General features: G+C 48.8%; 1 protein-coding gene across 2 annotated transcripts in view; it reads right to left on the reverse strand.

Annotated features, from left to right (window-relative positions):
* Window positions 1–1,280, reverse strand: part of nat16 (N-acetyltransferase 16) — a 44,149-nt gene extending 42,869 nt beyond the window's left edge. For both annotated transcript variants that reach the window (XM_006809056.3, XM_006809057.3), the window contains exon 1: window positions 1,085–1,280. The gene's annotated coding sequence lies outside the window, so the exon portion shown is untranslated. The remainder of the gene's footprint in view (window positions 1–1,084) is intronic.
* Window positions 1,281–7,160: the final 5,880 nt, after the last annotated feature.

The following is a 7,160-nucleotide window of genomic DNA, read 5'->3' on the forward strand; positions in this document are numbered from 1 at the left end:
CTCTGTCTGGGCATAAAGCCGCACTGCTAATTACTGCTCATCACCTCTCTTCTTAGCATAGCCTCAACAACTTTTTCCTCGATGAGTCATGAGCTTTATCCCACGGTACATCATCCTTGTTTTTGAAAATTGGTACCAGTAAAGATATTCTCCATTCCTCGGGCATCCTGTCCCTCTCTAAGACTATGTTTAACAATGTGGTCAAAAGGTCCAATGCCCACTCTCTTGGGCATCACGATCTGGATCAACCACTTTTCCATCCTTCATCCTTTCCAGAGTGATGAAGAGTGGAAAGGCTTTCACCTTTTATGAATGTTGAATTGATTCAGTTTGATGTCCCTTAATAAAACAAAAAATGTTCAAGAATATTAGCAAGAAAAGCCCAAAAAGGTCTACATGAAGTCACTCGGTGTCATTTTTAAGGATGCAGATTGTGTTACTGTCAGAACTTCTCTGTTCCTCGCTGTGAAAAATTAGAATAGGTCGTCTAAAAGATGTGAGTAGAGATAGCAGGTTGACACTAACGAAGTCCTAAAGCTCAGTTTATGTTTGAAATGTGGCAATTTCTCAAAATCAGATGAATTTCCTAAAATTAACTATAAGGGCTTTTATTTTGAAATGTTCAGCGCGTTACAGCATAATACATTTTTCTGCTTATGTGACGCTGTGGATTAATAAGTAAACCTTGGCCTTAAATCATGCAGAGAAATTATTACGAAATTCCAAAAGAGAAAAACGTAATCACAGTAATAACAATGGTATTACACATTCGGTATAACGGGAGGACATATGCGTCGAGGGACAACAATAACAATAATAAGAATAATAATAACGCAGAACACGATGCAGTTGTCTGTTTTGCAACAATACTACCAAAAATAGAATACTGCAATACTGCCCATTAAAATAACTCGCATCCATCAAAACGTCATCACGAAGCGAGCCGGCCTGCTGAGCACCGCGCGCCCCGCAGCCCGTATAGGATGGTAGTATGCGCTGGTAATTTTCCTTTAGACAACATATAGGACAGCGCTGAGCCAGCATCTGCTGCCGAGCCTCCAGCCCTACGCTGTGCGGGTCTTACCACAGAGGATGGCCAGGAGTAGCGTCCTTAGAGTCGGTGTTCGGAGGAGTCAGGATGGCTGATGGTGGAACGGCTAATTTGGGAGCAGAATAATTCCACCGATGAATGAACGACACAGACCAGCCGGTGTCGGTGATCCCCGGAGATTCAATACGAACCCCAAGCTCCGCCCATCCCAGTTTCCTACGTCAGCATCCATACTGGGTTCACTGGAGCGGCTCAGCATCCCCCTCCCCCTCCGCTATTTCTGTGTGTCCGTTTGCGTGAGTTTGACACCATCAGGGACGTGCAGAGAATTCCGAGCAGGAGCAGCAGTGAGCCATTTTGCATCAGTGTAGCGGACATGTTTGTCCTTTGCTGGCTCAAAAATGAACTCAGGTCAAGATGCGCTGCAGATAAACAGGTGCGAGCTGTGGTTTCTCATCTCACGCTGCAGAAATGTTCGCATTCCCCAGTGTGTGACAATTAGAGGGTTTTTGTAACAGTGTATCACTGCAGATCCCCTTAAATGTTTAAGTCTGTTACTGTTTCAGACCTTTCACGGTCCGAAGGGTCCTCACTAAGGAAAGTGACCCGGAAGGATCCGGTGGCCATAAGAACTGTTTAGTTTCTCGGACAGGACATCCAGTCATGTTCGCCTCGTGTAGCGTGGAATAAAACACCGTCTCAGAATTCATTCATTCAATTCATGAAAACAGGCGACATCAAAGGATCATTAAAGTCACACAACTGTTAACAAATCAATTCTGATTTATTTTGAGTTTTTATTTAGTTTCATTCATTATAAAAACAAAAATCATTGTGGTTATTTACCTCTTAATTATACTTCTTTCTTTTTTTTACTAATTAGTATTTTTAGCATTGTTTTGTAATTCTGAGTAATGACTGTATTAAAAACACTATATCAACAAAACCAAAAGAATATCTTTTTATTTCTAACAGAACATTCAGTGTATCACCGAAAAGTGTTATTCGAAAAAAAAAGTCTCCAAGGTCCGTGGGGAAACAGGGGTCGGTAAGAGGTGCTCCATACTCTCTGTACAACTCCAGCTCCTCTCGTAGTCCGTAACCAGGATTTAGGAAAGATCTACACACACAAAAGGTCCGATCAGCAGGACAGTCACAACACTCACAGATACAGGTTCAGGTTTATTTCTGAGAAAATAACAAAAAAGGTAACGTAAAGGAAAAAAAACATGTTAAAAAACTTGTCTAGAATTATATTATTTGTAATTACTGGATGTATTTTTCTAGCTTTTATTTTTACAGTATAAATATATTCTATATGGCAGAGCTGTGGATGGATGAATAAGGACGAAGTCACTTTGTGCAGCAAATAACGTTTTCTCTTAAAAATAGAAAACTCAACTGAAGAGCAAACAGTGTCAGAGCTGAAAAATCTGCCCTCAGTTTGAATTGATATATTTTAATGCAGCACAGTGCACCTCTCTCTCTCTGTGCTGATATGAATGAATGGAGCTCTGTCTCTTTTTCTCATCTACACAACAGTAATTATTAAAATAATATTTATATATTTATAGAATATTTATTCAATTTAACTTTGAATTCCAGTGTTTAATGATGGTTCTTCACTATAAGATAAGGTGTTGCTTTCTTTTACACATGCACATGTAATACATAGAAGTGATACTATCAGAAACAACATAAAAATGTGATTCCCGTTGCCTCGCCCTAACCCTAGAAGCAGCATCTGTGCTGTATACCATAATATGACTGATTGGAGATTCAAGTGTTTCTATAGATCAGCTTTTACTTCTCAGTATTCTCTTTAAAACTCTGAATGAGAAAAAGAAAACAAAAAGCAGCAGCGTCTGTGCCTCAGTCCTATCAGAGGAGGCTGAAATCTCAACTAAAGACTACTGACCTCATCTTTTATAAAGTTTATCAAGTTGCTGCTGTAAAAGCAACAAATCCTTCATGTGTGACCTTAAAAACACTTTGATCTCTAAGTTAACGTTGAACAGTTATAAGACTGTGTTAGCATCACAAGCACAGCCACTATTTAACTCACTTTGTGTGTTGTAATACGTTTTCCCAAAAACATCACACTTACCTTTGCTCTTGACATAAAGCTTCTTTCTGACAGCTTTTGGGGAGACAGCCAGAAGAAGCAGACACATATAAATGAGCCCATGTTTGAACTTCAAACTTGTTTCTGTCAGGCGTTGTGGAGTGGAGGCGAGGAAGAAGGAACCCAAACGCAGGACTCGCAGGTAGGTGAAGCTGGGTGATTTATTGATGATGGAGTGAACACACAGAACAGAGGAAGGACATGGCTGGCTGGACGACTGACCGAATGAATGAACGAAGGACGGACTGACTGACTGGCTGACCGAACACTGGCGGAAACAACAACATAACCTAAACATCATCAATGACACGACAAAGAACGAGTAGAAACAGAAGACTTAAATACACAGACTGATGAGGATGATAATGAGAGACCAGTGAGTACACAGCTGAGTCCAAAAGTCCAAAACAGAAACAGTCCAGGTGGGCGGCCACGTGGCCGGCGGCCGAGACGAGACAGGTCAGGTGGGCGGCCACGTGGCCGGCGGCCGAGACGAGACAGGTCAGGTGGGCGGCCGCGTGGCCGGCGGCCGAGACGAGACAGGTCAGGTGGGCGGCCGCGAGGAGACAGTTCAGGTGGGCGGCCGCGAGGAAGACGGCAGCGGCCGCTGAGCTGGTCCGGTGGGCGGCCGCGAGGAAGGCGGCGGCGGCCGCTGAGCTGGTCCGGTGGGCGGCCGCGAGGAAGGCGGCGGCGGCCACTGAGCTGGTCCGGTGGGCGACCGCGAGGAAGGCGGCGGCGGCCGCGAGGAAGGCGGCGGCGGCCGCTGAGCAGGTCCGGTGGGCGGCCGCGCCGGCGATGACGTCCAGAACGTGGCTGGGGCGACGGTGCGGCAGCCGCAGGACCAGGCGAAGCAGAGGCTGGCGACGCGGCTGAGTCCGGCCCAGGCGAAGCAGACGCCGAAGCTGAAGCTGAGTCCGGCCCAGGCGAAGCAGACGCCGAAGCTGAGTCCGGCCCAGGCGAAGCAGACGCCGAAGCTGAAGCTGAGTCCGGCCCAGGCGAAGCAGACGCTGACGCTGAGGCTGGACCAGGTGACGGCACGGGAGCCGGGGGTGACGGAGCCACAGCTTTAGGGCCAGCGGGCGCGGAGGCCCCTGGCTGGAGACAGGCAGGGCCAGCGGGCGCGGAGGCCCCTGGCGGGAGAGCGGCCGGGCCAGCGGGCGCGGAGGCCCCTGGCGGGAGAGCGGCCGGGCCAGCGGGCGCGGAGGCCCCTGGCTGGCAAGCAGGAGGGCTCACAGCTGGCTCTGGGTGCTGTGGCTGCAGGTCCGGGAACTGAACTGACTGGACGGGAGGCGACTGGACTGACTGGACGGGAGAAGGAGACTGGACGGGAGAAGGAGACTGGACGGGAGAAGGAGACTGGACGGGAGAAGGAGACTGGACTGACTGGACGGGAGAAGGAGACTGGACTGACTGGACGGGAGAAGGAGACTGGACTGACTGGACGGGAGAAGGAGACTGGACTACAGGGGACTGGAGTGAAGGCTGAACAGCAGGTGAGTGAACTGACTGGAGTGGGGAAGCTAAGGGATGAACAGAGGTTGGCGATGCTAATGGCTGAGCTAATGACAGAGTTACCGAGGGGGATAAGATTGCGGCCTGGGCTAATAAGGCTGGTGCCTGAGCAGGGGACACCTCAGCTAGCCTAACCAGGGACAGTGCGAGGGCGTGAAAGGTTGGATCAGGAGGTGGATGAAGAGGTGAAGTAGTAGTTGGGCCGGTTAGCTCTTCCAAGCCTCCAGGGAGGTCAGGCTGGGTTGAGGCTGCCCTCAGCCTGGGCGCTGGGACAGGCACGGGAGGTGGCTGGACACCAGTCACCCCCACCCGGGAAACAAGAGTGGATGTGGAGGTAGACTGCGTCGCAGCTGCCTTCCTCCTGGGAGCTGGCACCGGTGTGGGAGCTGGTACTGGTGTGGGTGTAGGCCGGGCCCTAGTCATCTGAGGAGGTGAAATGGCTGAAGAAGAAGGCCGAATCTGGGCTGCCGTGCTGGTGGGAAATGGCTGAGTGACGGGTGTGGAAATAGTGACCGGGTGTGTGATACAGGCAGGTTTATCCGGGATTAGTCTGTTTCTTCTGCCACCACGATTTACAGTCTTTGCGGGAGCACAGCAGAAAAACTCTTCCCAGTCTACATCATCCAGGAGGGAAACTCCCCATGAATCGGAGTAGAGTCCCTTAGTTAATCTGGGTGAAGAGTCAAATGAGGAGGGTGGAAAACAATTACCGGAACTCACCACCGGGAGTTGTTGACAATAGTCCGTGTTATGGCGGCGTGTGCGCCGCTTTCTCCGGGAAGAGGAAGCGGCCGGGGTAAACAGCTGAGCCTCTGGCGCGGTAGCCTCCATTGAGCCGAGGTAGGAGGCGTAGCCGCGGTGCCGTGGCGAAGGTGGAGGTCCGGCGAATGAGGCGGCGGGTGTGTGAACGAGGCGCGGAGCGGCGAGAGAGGGAGCGGCCGAAACGCGGCATGAACCGTCCGCTCTCCGCGGCAAATGCTCCGGGGCAGGTGAGGCAGCAGGTGGGGGAACGCGGCGTCTCCGAGGCCCGCCCAGAGCCAGGCGAGTCCCCTCGAAGACGTGCTCTCTCTCCGCGAAGAGCCGCTGTTTACCCCTGACCATCTCTGCCCAACGGGAAAGCGCTGCCACCTGCCGCTCGTTGAGGTCCGAGTCCGCTGGGTCCCAATCGTGTCTTCGTGGCACGGGTCGTGTCATTCTGTCAGGCGTTGTGTGGTGGAGGCGAGGAAGAAGGAACCCAAACGCAGGACTCGCAGGTAGGTGAAGCTGGGTGATTTATTGATGATGGAGTGAACACACAGAACAGAGGAAGGACATGGCTGGCTGGACGACTGACCGAATGAATGAACGAAGGACGGACGGACTGACTGACTGACTGGCTGGCTGGCTGGCTGGCTGGCTGGCTGGCCGAACACTGGCGGAAACAACAACATAACCTAAACATCATCAATGACACGACAAAGAACGAGTAGAAACAGAAGACTTAAATACACAGACTGATGAGGATGATAATGAGAGACCGGTGAGTACACAGCTGAACATAATCTGGCTAATGGCACGAGACGAGGTGACAGGAACAAACAGGAAATGAAACAGGAAGTGGCAAAATAAACTGAACATGAACAAAACGGAAAGCACTGGGTCACCGACCCAGGAACCCTGACAGTTTCTTGGCAAAATGTTAAATAAACGGCTCCTTCCTTACTGAACCTTAAATAGCCAGTTATGGCGACTTAACATGAGATTAGCTCAAGTTCAAGTTCAAACAACTAATTTGATTTGAGAACTAACGATTGTAATGATGGGAAAGTTTAATGAAAACCACATTTCAATTTACGTCTGTTGTTGGATGAACACAATTTAACCATGGCACCTTTTTCCACGTGATTTAACCAAGTACAATAACCTGTTTTTAACCATGTCAGACCAACACATTTGGTGGTTTGATGTAATCAGATTACGTTGGATCAACGTAGTATACATACATTGACTTGAAGTGATTTATTTAAGTGAAATTTGTTTTAATTCATTCTACACAAGTTAACAACTTTAGGAAAACACAATGAAATCTTATTGTTTGTTCATCAAGGCTGCTAGTCTTCCTTAATGAACCAATATAGGGGTTGATGATTTCATAGAGACAAACAACCATTTGCACTTATATTCATGGGTAATTTAGAATCACCAACTTAACTAATTACACACTGCAAACCAGCCAGGTTGTGGATCTGAACCCAGGCCCTTCTTGCTGTGAGACAACAGCACCAACCATCACACTAAGCTGTCAATCCAGGCTTAACAAAACTAGAAAAGCTATGATTTCAAGGCTTGATGCAGCATTTTCTGTACGTTTTTGTCCTTGACTGGTTAAATCACAATAAATAGCGATAGCAAACACGTGGTGTGGGTGTAGCTGTCTGCCTCTTAAAACTCCAGTGATTTTCCTGCAGTTTGACATCTAATGTGATCTTGTGA

This window comes from Neolamprologus brichardi, chromosome 3 (genome assembly GCF_056152115.1).
Source record: "Neolamprologus brichardi isolate AB-2024 chromosome 3, ASM5615211v1, whole genome shotgun sequence".
NCBI lineage: Eukaryota > Metazoa > Chordata > Actinopteri > Cichliformes > Cichlidae > Neolamprologus > Neolamprologus brichardi.